The sequence below is a fragment of the Eptatretus burgeri genome, chromosome 9 (genome assembly GCF_056783735.1).
Source record: "Eptatretus burgeri isolate ZD-2024b chromosome 9, Ebu_testis_v1, whole genome shotgun sequence".
NCBI lineage: Eukaryota > Metazoa > Chordata > Myxini > Myxiniformes > Myxinidae > Eptatretus > Eptatretus burgeri.
In genome coordinates this window covers 61,256,391-61,269,966 of record NC_140969.1, presented here as the reverse complement: position 1 = coordinate 61,269,966, position 13,576 = coordinate 61,256,391, and the positions used below count along the sequence as shown (strand labels likewise).

The 13,576-nt window shown below is 39.7% G+C and overlaps 1 protein-coding gene across 3 annotated transcripts in view; it reads right to left on the bottom strand.

Annotated features, from left to right (window-relative positions):
• Positions 1-13,576, bottom strand: part of GPR22 (G protein-coupled receptor 22) — a 183,553-nt gene that overhangs the window by 51,328 nt on the left and 118,649 nt on the right. The window lies entirely within an intron of this gene.

The following is a 13,576-nucleotide window of genomic DNA, read 5'->3' as shown; positions in this document are numbered from 1 at the left end:
TGCAACTAATTTATAATGAAGGCAGTTGTAAACCAGATGACGACACAGCACTAGAAGGTGACGGGATAATATCGCAATGGTGTCGCAAAAAACAACGGTTTGTTTCACCTCTCACTGCAATGTGTACAGGTTTAGATGTCTGATGTCAGCGTCACATCACATGAGGAACACCTCCACTTTGATTCGAGCAATTAACAGTATGCTAACTGCCGTGGGAAGCAAGCAAAGAAGCTGACGTTTTGGGGGTTACTCCTTTGTCAGAGAAAAAGAGCAAGGTTAACGCCTGAAATGTTTCTTCTCCATGCTTTCCACGGTGGTTAGCATGCCTCAACCAATGTCCTGTTGATTTCATCCATGTTCTATTTGTCCGCCTACACAGATGGAAACTAACCTTAAAAAGCAAGAATAGTTCTTCATTCTATTTTCAGCTTTGCAATATGGTTGGTGCAGGAGAGATCATAGCTGATGGGGAGGTCAAAAACTTCAAGGAATTGAACCTCTTCCATTATGGATAACCATGGAAATAGGTTGGTGGGTTCATTTGACAATTGTTCCAGAGTGACAGGACAAGACTGAAATTTTCCAAGATTGAAAGACAAGGCTCTTTTGTTCGACCAATACTGAATCCATTTTGGATTAGCAAAGAGAAAAATAGCAGCAGTCTTCCTATCAGTGGGATTGGGGTACCATGTAAAACAATGTAGAGTCATCTGAAAAAAGGAGGAGAGCTTTCCAGGGGAGTGAAGATGTCACTTATAAAGATTATTAACAAGATCAGTCCAAGATACTGGCTTGAGTCACTGGGAGAAGAGAGAAGAGGGTTCCACTGATAGCAATACATTGATTGCATGAGTGGAAGGATTTAGAAAGGATGCTATGAAGACGGCTTTGGACTCATTTGCCACAGGCGGTGAGCTGGACAAGCAGAGTCGATATCCAGGCTGTGTTGATTGTCTGATATATGTCCCGGGTGGTGGGCTTGGGATCGTAGGATCCTGAGTTCAAATCCCACTCGGCTGTTTAATTACTACCAGATGGGGTTGACTCTGCCTGTCATCCTTCCGAGGTCGGCAAAATGAGTGCCAGCTTGCTAGTATCCTGTGTCGGAGTGACGATAGCCACTATCAAGACAATGGACTATCCAGGATTGTGCCCAATAGCTAAGGAGACCACTGAGGCAGCATCAATGCTCTGCACAGAGTCTGGTCCCAATGGAGGAATGGATGGATATGTCCAGGGAGATGGTGCTGGCCTCTTGTTTGAGATTCATGGTGGACTTTTGTTGAGACAGAAGCAGCAGCTTGTCCATATTAAACTGACTGGGATGCAATCTGAACTGATGGTCAGAGATCTGGCTGCTTGTAAACAGGAAAGATTTGACATCAGCAACTCAGATTCCCTTCTGTCTAGTTGGAGAGCTTTTGTGCCACTTCACATCTGCTTTTTGACACTTTGCATCCAAGTCTTTCATGGTTGTACCATTGAGGTATTTAGTTCACAGTTCATTAATTATCAAAGGCTCATAAAGCAACTTCATAGATACTTGTACTTCACATTATGCAGGACAATAACATTACTACACAGTACACACAACTGCAGTTTTACACGAATTACAAGAGATAAAACAAATCAATACAGTATCTGGATTTTAACCTAAAATTAAAACATCACAGCTCCCAGTTTAAATCTTCTTCTTCTTCTTCTTTCGGCTGCTCCCGTTTGGGGTCGCCACAGCAGATCATCCGTATGATCTGCATAGTGATTTGGCTTAGTTTTTACACCGGATGCCCTTCCTGACGCAACCCTGGTCGCCTCTTACGACACAAGGATATGGTACACCTATTTTAACCGGGCTATACACCGGCCCAGTATACTGGTACTCATTTCGCCGACCTCGGAAGGATGACAGGCTGAGTCAACCCCCTGGTGTATTAATTCAGTGGCCCAATGGGGCTTGAACTCAGGACCTTTTGGATCCCAAGCCACTGCCCTAACCACTGCGCCAACACCAGGCTTAGCTACCAGTTTAAATAGCAATTGTAAAAATAAAATTAATGTTTGATTGTGCAACAATGAAAACAATTGCATATCAGTTTTCTTTTTTCCAAGTGAATTATAAAAGTAATCCCGTTTACTCCATGATTTTCTACAGTTCTAGAAACAATGAAATTTCCAGGTAAATGAATGATGACCTTAAAGTAATCATTTTGATACAATCTGGCACCCCACCGTGCTCTCCAAACTCTCTGCCTATGGCATCCAAGGACAACTCCATATGTGGCTGATTGACTTCCTCCACTCTCAACAGAAACCTTTCATCTCCTCTCCCTGTCAAGGCTGGAGTGCCCCAAGGCAGTGTTCTGAGCCCAATCCTATTCCTCATCTTCATCAATGATCTCTCTGACTCTGGAATATCCTCCATATGTCTATGCTGATAACATCACCCTCTGTCATGACAACCCTCATCCTTCAGACAGAAAGGCAGCAGCCTCTTCCCTCTGTGCAGACCTTGATCGAATCAAAGGCAGGTCAAATACTTTAAATCTCACACACTCACTCCTCTCTAAAAGGACCATCTGGTAACCCCCCTCGTCTACTTTCTCATTAATCCTCTTGAAGAAGTTCAGTCACTCAAACCTTTGGACTCCACTATCAGCCATGATCTTTCTTGGGCAAACCACACTTTAAAGTTGGCCTCCAAAACTAGTCGCCAACTCGGCATCCACCACCGTGCAAAGACCTTCCTTGGCATACTGGAACTCCTATCCATGCACAAGGGTTTCATCTGCAGCTTGATGGAGCACTGCCCTCCCCTCTGGGCTGGTGCCCCTGAGTTGCACCTTGCATACCTTGACACCATGGAAACCAAGGACTTCAAGATCATTGATACTCCTACAATGAAGCTGCGTCTATGGACCTATCATGTTCACATCACAGACAGGTCGCTGGTTTATCTGTCTTCTCCCACCTGCTTTCTGGTCTGGCACCCTCTGCTCTTTCCATGCTTTGTTCCTCAAGGTTTCTATAGGCCACACACTGTCCACCATCAACCCCCTTCTTGTGATACTCCCAAAAGCCAGGATCACTGCATGCCTCCACTTATTTGTTCCTCTTCTTTCCGTCTGTGGAACCAACTTTCACACTCTTTTCAATTTCATTATTTCCTCCAGGTCTTCAAGAAAGCTGTTCACCACCATCTCCGATCACTCTCAATCCAAAACCATGATCCTTTCTACCTCCATTAACCATCCCCATGCTCACACTCTTTTTCTTCTTCCAAATTTCCAGTTTTTCCTTCCCAAGAGATTGCTTCTCCATCCATCTTCATGTGCACCTAATGCATCCCCCCGTAACCCTCATTCTCCCCCACATCCCTTACTTGTCCAAATCTCCCTCTCGTTTTTCCCTCAACCCTGTTATCGGTGTGTTTCCCCCCTCCCCTTCTACTGTTACTTTTGTTCTGTTATGTCCTGATCCGTTCTATGTTCCAGCTCCTCCACAAGCCTCGACTTTGTATACAAAAATAAAAAAACTTAAAATCAGCACGATACTTTTGTAGAAGCCGTTATTTAAAGGTTTTGTCATGCTTTAGATTATATATTGCAGAAAGAAAACAGGTTGTAAACTACAAAGTCCATGATGAAAATAAGAAGCTAATGCTCCATGCACACTTTAAAAATTATTGACATACACGATACAATGGTATATACAGTACAAGACAAGAAGGCCCTGTTACCCGGGTAGTCGATCGAGTCAAAAAAAAATGTTTCAATAAAAAAAAAATTTGGAGCTATCTATCTACCCTTATTTGTTGGTCGTGGTGTCGGTCTGTCCGTGTGTGTTTTGTCGGGGGGTTTTGACACCCCTTGCAGTTGTTCGATTTTGATGAAATTTGGGTGGTAGGACCAGCTTATGACTGGTTGCTAACGCCCCTTTGGTTGCCTAGCAAGGGGACTTTGAAATTTTTGAAAAATCATAAAAAATTAATTTTTTTCGAAAATCAAAAATCGAGCCATGAGCGACTGTGGGCAGTACATTCAGCCATGTTGTCAAAAACTTCCTGCCGGATCCTATGAAAACTGTCAGAGAAGATAGACTGAATGAACCCTGGTCGAAAACAATAAAAAAACGAAGTTCGTTATATCTCAGAGACTATGAGTCAGATATACATGAAACTGGTATGGTAGGTTCATGGTATGTCCTAGTTATGTGTGAGAAAGAGCCGTTGCTATGGACCCCTCTGTTGCCTAGCAACGGCCGAAAAACCTCTAAATGTGGGGGTATTTTAACAAAAAAACAAACTGCAGCATTAACCCTTGAAGCTAGAATCATGAATTTTCTTGTGCTTAATCCTCAGGTCATTCCCCATCGAACGGGCCCATTGCGTCAGGTTATATTGGGTAGTCGACTACCCATGTCCGCCTACCGGCTTTCTGTATGTATGTCTGTTCGGTCCAGTGCTCCGTTAATACAATGGCAATTTTGATGAAACTTGGTTGGTAGGTTCATACCATGACCGAGTTGTGTGCAAATGAGAACCATTGCAATGGACCCATCCGTTGCCGAGCAATGGATCTTTGAAATTTTCAAAAAAAATCTCAAAAATTAATTTTTTCGAAAATCAAAAATTGGGCCACGAGCGACTGTGGGCAGAACATTCAGTCATATTGTCAAAAATTTCCAGCCAGATCCGATGAAAACTGTCGGAGAAGATAGACTTTGAATGAACCCTGGTCGAAAACAATAAAAATACGAAGTTCGTTATAGCTCAGAGACTATGAGTCAGATATACATGAAACTGGTATGGTAGGTTCATGGTATGTCCTAGTTATGTGTGAGAAAGAACCGTTGCTATGGACGCTTTTGTTGGCTAGTAATGGCTGAAAAACCACTAAATTCAACTTGATCGACTACCCCTGTCCGCCTACCAGCTTGTCATGTTGTCCTTCATATCACCTTTTCTTGTTTTGATAACCCAGTACCCCCTTTGTCTACCGGAAGCTTTATTTACCCTCACCGATATTGGTCATCCACTTTTGTACCAATAATTATCCCATTACATTTCCAATTTTCAGATGGACCCTCCACAATTCTTTCTTTATTCAATCAAACTGGGAGAAATTAATGACTGCTTTTTTATTGGCAGAATCTTCACTCCCATTCCAAGTTACACCGAGGACATCGAGCCAAACACAAAATGTGGGCTGGTAGCAATGTATACATTAGATCAGACAAAGCCAACAAATCAAACACTCCTGGAGACCATGAACGAACCAAGGAGGCCAGAATTGGCAATCCAATTGCAACATGGTACATCTCCAGATCCACAGATTAATTCCCAGAAGTTTAGAATCCAAATTCCTCTCCCTTTATAGGGATTTTAACCAACAAACGTAAGGATGCTGGAACAGTGTCTTTTCAACTTGTCTACGAGCACATAATAGCCATGATATCTGCCCATAGGTCTGCTTTTGCTAAAGTTGCACAGGATATTTTAAGAATCCATTATTGCAAACAGGGCAATAACAAACATCCACAAGTGGAGGAATGGGCTGTTAGCAAAGGTCAGAGGTAGTGCACTTGACTTTTAGTCTTGCTGATGAAGAGGTCGAACTCATCTTGCTGATAAAATGTAGTGTTGGTCGGCATCGGTGGACAGGTCGAACAATGGATGGAATCAACTAACCGTTGATTAAGGTGTGCTAACCACTGTGGGAGGCAAGGAGAAGCTGATGTTTCAGGTGTTAACCCTTCGTCAGAGCAAAAGAGGCAGAAGAGTGGCTAATGCCTGAAACATCAGCCTCTCCTTGCCTCCCACAGTCGTTAACATAACTCAATCAACAATTTGTTGATTTCATCCATTGAGTTAAGCAGACTGAGTCCAATTCTCAACCTGGCTATTAACTCTTACACTTGTGCTTCACAGGCAGAGCACTTCATTCAGGCATGTCATTTTTTGTAGAAACGTAATCCTGGATGTCCCATCTGCTCACATTAACTGGTGGACACAAAATATGTCACGGTGGTTCTTCCTCGAGCTGCCATTATAAATATGTGGTGATCGAGGCCGATAAAGTATGTCATGGTACCTTTCGAAAATCAAATAAAGATTGCATGTTAGAACCTTGTACAAATTCCAGATTCCCATCCTGACTACTGCTTGGACGAGCAATGGCAAACCACCCGGTGTATAATCTTCCAACCGACTACTTCAGGAATGTGAATGCTCAGAGAAGAGAATGGCCACAAATGAATGGTACAAGGTTCCATGATGTAGTACCGATTAATAATAGACATTTTAGTATAATTTTACTGTCAAGGGAATTGTATGAAAAGGACAAACTTCAGAAGTAATGGCGAGTGCTCATAACTCTGTCAAGGCATGAAGCATCGAGGTACCATCTGCTTTCTTGGAATTGTAAAGGTCCATTTGATACAGTAATAGCTCTCTCACACTTTGGATGAGACCACAAAAGCATCTCTCTGTGCATCATTTTTACCCGAAGCAAGCAGACATAGCGAGAACTGTCAATGAAAGATTGATGTGACTGGCTGCACGTACGCATTGCAGAAATTCCTTTTATTACCTGCAAAATGATCCTTATAGCTCACCATCAGTGTGCCCATCAGCTTCCAGGAAATATTACCACCAAGGTAAATTTATCATTTTTGCAAAAGATGGTACATTGGTTAAACATAGAAGATGATCAATGAGTAGAGTGCTCACGGTTGCTTAAATAAAGGTTTGTGAAGCTGTTTTGAAAGGTTGTTTTTTTTCAAAAAAATGGGAAGACGTTAACGATTTTCGTATTTACTGCGTGGTGTTGTGGATGAACAGGACATGAGAAACAAGCAACCAGGTTAAGAAATTTCTAAACCAATTTATATCAGTCCACTGCAGGATAAAGTACTCTCTCAACTCATGTTAAGGAGTGTTTGGTGTACTCTCCACACTTGCCTGGGTTAGCGAGAGTGAGCACCCGTGGGAATTGAGCCAATTCCATCCAGCGATGAAAGCAGTCTTCCATAACGATGGTCATGGAGATTATATTTTGAAACCACAGCATTATCCTTATGGTAGCTGCCTATTCAGTTGCTAACAAGCATTTCAGTAGCACAACCCTCAGGTATTTTGCTGAAAAACCACACAAAAAAGCTAATGTGATCGACAGACTGTGCTGTGCAGATATAGAAGTTCTCTAATGTGAATCCAAGACATCAGACAGAACCCGAAATCCGATTGACCTCTTTCTTGACACTCGCCTGTTATTTCTTCTTGTTGCTTAATGGCCACAATTATTCCCACGTTATTGTGGGCTTGGCTGCGGGAAGCTTGTCCTAAGTCTATCACGAAGAGCCTGGCCAGGCCTGATGTTCGACTAAGGTAAAGGCAGGAATTTGTAATTTGTTCAAGGTGCCACCAATAACTCACCTACTCTTCATGAAGGTCACCGTGGGATCTTTAAAGCCTGCCAACTAATACTGGCAGACGGGACGCCAGTTTAACATCCATTTGAGGAACAGCACACACGTGTCTGCCTGTGAAACACCGGGATGATAGTTGACAGCTGGATCCGAATTCAAACCCAGGCTAGACTGCTGAGAGGAGAGTGTGCATAGATATAGGCCATCCTGCCAGCCTCTGTGTTAATATTATTATCATTATGCCATCATCAATGGACAGAATTGACCAATTAATTTATGGTTAGAATAATTTTGATGAAAAATATAACTTGGATCTCAAAGATGCTGGAGTCAGGATTGGAGGAAGATATATCAACAACCTAATGTATGCTGATGATACCACTCTGTTGGCAGAAAGTAAAGAGGCCTTGATGAAACTTCTGCAGACAGTGAAGAAGGAAAGTGAAAAGCTGGTCTTTATTTAAACCTCAAAAAAAGATTAGAATCTTGTCAACTGAGAAGATCAACGTGTTCCGATTTGGAGAAGATCGTGTAGAAAGTTTAATCTTCCTGGGAACTGAGATTGAAGTGAGTAGAGAATGTGAAGGATAAATTAATAGACGGCTACCATTGGGGAGAACAGCAATATAAGGATTGACAAAGATCTGGAAACACAAAGATGTGACAATACAAACCAAGAGAGGCTGGTGAATGCTCTGGTATTTCCAGTTGCAATGTATGAATGCGAGTCATGGACAGTGAAAAAGGAAGGAAGGAAGAAGAATGACAGTTTTTAAATGTGGTGTTGGAGAAGAATTTGAATTTGATGAATTGCAAGAAGAACAAACAAATCGGTGCTTGAAGAAATTTGACCGCCAAGGACATTAGAAGCACTGATGCTAAAACAGAAACTGTGGTGCTTTAGATAAATAATGTGTGCAGAAAACGAAAGTCTGGAGAAGTCAACGATGTTGGGTATGGTTGAGGGAAGAAGACGAGGAGGAGGCAGACCTTTTATATACCTGTGGTTTTTATATACATTACCAATCGGCTTGTTGAGCGCTTACCAAGTGGCTTGCTTGATTTTAAGCACTCAAGCGCTCCAACAAAGCGATTGATAAGGAACGACTGGCTTGGCAAGCTGATTGGTAATGGAACACACTCCTCATGGATGGGGTAAAGGCTGCAACCAAGCATTTTTGCCAGAGCTTCGGAAAGCAGTGCAGGGGTAAAAATGTTTGGAGACATCCGATCATGAATGTCACTGGAAGTCGGCCACGATTTGACGGAACTGGATAACTGGTTATAATATATATATATATATATATATATATATATATATATATATATATATATATATATATTTTTTTTTTTTACTTCCGAAAGGTGTGTGGACCAACGACTGTTAGTCAATACACCGCTATGCGTAAGTAGGTAGAATTTTCTCCCAATTTCCCTCCTGTGAGTATTAAAATACCAACAAACCTTAGGAGTATGGTTAATGCATCAAATAGATGTCAAAATTGGGCAGTAAGGGTGTGAGTGGCAATACGACACATCACACTTGACACCATGGCTGGGAGAAATCACATATGAGGCCCCAAGATCGAAGTTAGAAACAATCCATATATAGTCCACATATACTCTGATGGTGAGAAACATCGAGAGGCAATGGGATTCATCATTTATACGTAAAGACTCATTTAAACAGTCTTGTTCGCTAAAGATCCTTGCCACTTACCTAAGCCGAGCAAGTAAAAACGGCTCTGAGATGTTCATCCTTAGGGGGATGCAATAAGTATAGAATACCTTAAGCACGTCAAGTTTCCTCCAAACTTCTTCCCGTTTCGTAGCGACTGTTTAAAAATGTAATTGCACGTTGGACAGAATTGATCGAATCAGTTAAGATTTTACAACTGGTAGGTATGCCACATGAAATGCCATGATAACCGATTTACACACCTTAACACAGAGTTTGTCAAAGGAGGAAATCCCCCTTGGAGAGGGGTGAAAGTTAATAAGCTATACGTAGTGCCATATGACCCTTAGTCCCCTGGCAAGTTTGGTTGAGATTGGATAAGTAACAACCGAATGTATCACAGTCAGACAGACATACAGACAGACAGACAGACACCATGACATATTTTAGTATGATGTCACCCAACCTCTTAAATTATGTATGATATGGTTCTGCCTTCAACCAGGATAAACAAAACAGAAAGGCTCAGCTGATGTTGTTCCTGCCAGTAGCCTTGAGTGGAGAAGCTCCTCAAATACAGGTCCCAAAATAATATCTTGGTACGTGAGCAGGTTTCTTGGACAGCTGGTCACCATAGTGATTGCTTGCAAAGAGAAGCCAGATTCCCATTCATCTCAGCAGCCTCAAAAGAAGCAGACAAAAAGAGAGCATTGTATGGCATTCTACCATGGTGCTTTACTCTCCTGTTATTACCGTCCCCGAAGGAGTGGGTATTGCATTTGAGTCCGTTTGTTTATTTTTTGTACACCACTCCTTCCCAGTGCCATATCCAGGCGATGCATGATGTCATCGCCGGACACCGAAGGGATGGAGCACTCAGTTTTCACTCCGTTTGCTTGTTTGTTTGGGCAATTTCTCAGCCATCCTTTGAGCTAGGAAGCTGAAATTTGGGGATAAAAGTGAAGATGTGCTTTGGCAAAAACTGTTTTTTTTATTTTTTGATTAATCAATTAATTGATTAATTACTCAATTGTTATCGGTTTATTATTTTTTTTATTTTATTTTTCTTCCTGGCAATATCTCACGCACCTTTTGAGCTAAAAATACTATTTGGACAGGACAGTGCCCAAGTGATTTGCTAATAAAGAGTGTTTTTGCTTTATTTATTAATCAATTAATTGACTAATTGATTACTTCTTTATTTTATTTCTCATCCTGGCAATACTTCAGGCATATTTTGGGTGAGTAAGCTGATATTTGGATATGACAGTGACCAAGTGATTTGCGATAAAGGGTATTTTTGATTGATTGATGAATCAACTAATCGATTAATTATTCGTTTATTGATTAATTACTTAATTTTCAAAAAGTTACAGATTTGGATGAAGCAGTGGTGGTTTAGGCATGCTGTTTGGCAATTGATTGAGAAAGTAATTATTTTGCAATAATTATTTATTTATTTCAATACTGCAATTAATCAATCAATTCTTGTACACCGCTCCCTCCCAATTCCGACTCCATGTGCTGCAAAGGTGGCATCGCTGGGCACCGAAGGCACCCCGGCGATGTCGTGCACTGGAGGATTTTGATTGATTTATTTGGCATGGGGGCGGTGTACATTGAATGTACCGCGACTTGTTTGTTTGTTTGTCTGCACAGAACTTTCGTATTTTTCTCCACAACCGCTTGTCGGATTGAGATGAAATTTTCACCATAGGAGCAACGACTCATGCAGAATGTTTTATTGATAATTATGGCATCATAGGTCTCGTGGTGTGGCAGCCATGTTGGAAAAACCGAAAAACTTTGAACCTCTGTATCTCTGAAACCACACCAAGGAAAAAATTGAAGCTTGGCACATCACAAGAACTTATGTTGAATGAGTGTGATTTTTTTTTTTGACATCATAGGTGCCTTCGTTATGACATCATAATTGCACATGTAGAACACTACATCCGATCAGCATGAAAATTTTTGAGGGTCATCCAGGGATGAATGGTCTGCAAAATTTTTTTGATGATGTCATCGGTCACGTGATTCGGCAGCCACATTGTTTTTTTTCAAAAAAAAACCTTCAAAAATATTCTTCTCTGAAATGGCTGAACAGATTGAGACGAAACTTTACACATATGACCTGTGAGGAACAAAATGTTCACACAAATGACATCAGAGGTCACAGGGTTTGGCAGCCTTATTGGATTTACCCTAAAACCTATTAAAAAAAATCTTCTTCTCAAGAACAGCTGGACATATCGAGGGGAAACTTCTCATAAATGTTCCCAAAGCCTTGGGTGTACAAGTTTGTTAAGGAATAATTGATTGGTCACATGGTTTGGCAGCCATATTGGATTTAAGAAAATATTTAATATTTTCTCTGGAACCGCTTAATCAATCGATGTGAAACTTCAGAATTATGATCCAGTGGTGATGGGGAATACATGTTTTAAATTTCAATTTGATTGCCACCGACACATGGTCTGGCAACCAGAATTATTTAATTTATTGATATGGGTTTGTTTCTTTTAATTTTTTTTATTGTTTGAATAAGGCTCACTTAGCTGTGCCTATCCAGGTTCATCCTGATGACTTCATCTTTGCTTTTTGCTTGTTGGGGTTCATTCTGATCACTCCAATGTAGGACTGTACCTATTTGGTCTTCCATTTGATTTGAATTTATTTTAACCTCATTCTGAATTCAATTGAATAATAATAAAAAAAACGTCATGGATCAGGGTCACGTGTCCGATCAAAGCGGGACATCTTGGTACCCTGTCATCACTGCCAGCATTTATAAAGTGGCAGTTCTAATTATGTCTCTTATTAATTACGTAACACACCGGCACACAAAATACACCAAACAAAACTACACAAACATCACACAACACACAACACCACACAAAACAAGCCCTGACGAGGGTCTGCACGCTCTGATTGCTCTATTTCTTGTTGGATATGAATGAACATATTACAAAGATTTAAGCTTTTGTTCCCTTCTTGGCTCGTTGCACATATATATTTTACAGTATAGGCTGCAGTGGTTGGATTTTGGTTCATTTGTTTATAACACAATTGTCTACTTTTGAAGTAATTTTCTCTTTCTTGCTTTTCTTTATAATATTGTACATATTATATTGATAAAATTTAGTTCTAAAAATGTTTTCTACACAGCTGGAGAGGGATGTTCCATTACATAATCTGAGCTATTTTTGTTCTCGGTGTAATTGTCATGTTAATTATGATGACTGGAATGATACATTTTTGGTCTGTAATACTTGCTTTGAAAACATTTTACCATTTAATCAACTTGATTCAGACGACTTTTATGCAACTGTCTTAGATATGCAATCTGATCATGATATAAATGTTGACCAGTTGAAAATTTGTGATGTGCACCATTTGATAATCATGATTTTACTGGAAATGAAGGATTAGATCCAGACAGAAATTATTTTTTGTTAATAACATTGATGAATCACAGTATTATTCTACAAACAAGTTTACAGATTGTTTTTGTAATGATACTTGTGACTCCAAGTTTTCTTGTTTGCATTTTAATTCCAGGAGTATTTTGAAAAAAAATTATGGCATTATTTATTATGTGAATTTGTTACATTTTCAATTTGATGTCATAGGCTTTTCTGAAACATGGCTTAAAGAAAACACGTGGCTTTAATACATGCCAGGTTATTCACTCTTATGTAAAAATAGATGTGAAAAGAGTGGAGGTGGTGTTGCTATGTACATTCAAAATATATTTTTCTTTGTTGAATGTGATAATTTAACATTGAAAGAAAATTAACGTGAATTGTTATTTATTGAAATTTATCAAGCTAATGGCAAAAACATTATTGTTGGTGTAATATATAAAGCTCCAGATGTAAATTATGAAAAAAAAAATATTGATGCCTTGGATACACAATTGGCTGGCATATGCATAGAAAATAAATTCATTTTAATTATGGGGGACTTTAATATTGATTTTCTTAAATATTATGTGAACAATAACTCAGTATTTTCTGAATACATTATTTAGTTTTTTTGTTTTCTTGCTTACATGCATTACAAGTACAACAGCCACCTTGTTTGTTAATATCATAAACTAATGGAATTTATCTTCCACTAGTGGCTTATTGTATTGTAATGTCACTGACCATCTACCCATATTTCAAATAACATCTCTGCATAATAAAACTACACCTAGTGGAGAAAAAGATGATAATTTTTATCGAAGAATGGATTCAGAATGTAATATTATTTTACAGTACAATTTGAGAAATAGTAATTGGGATGATATTATCTTATTAGAAGACCCCAAAGAAGTATATGGCTTATTTGAATCTAAGTTGCATGTCTTGTATGACAAAAAAATTCCACTTTGTAAAGTTATTAATAGAGAGAGGAAGTTAACATCCTGGATGATAGATTGGTTATTACAATCAACAATATATCAAAACAGACTTTATAAAGAATTTT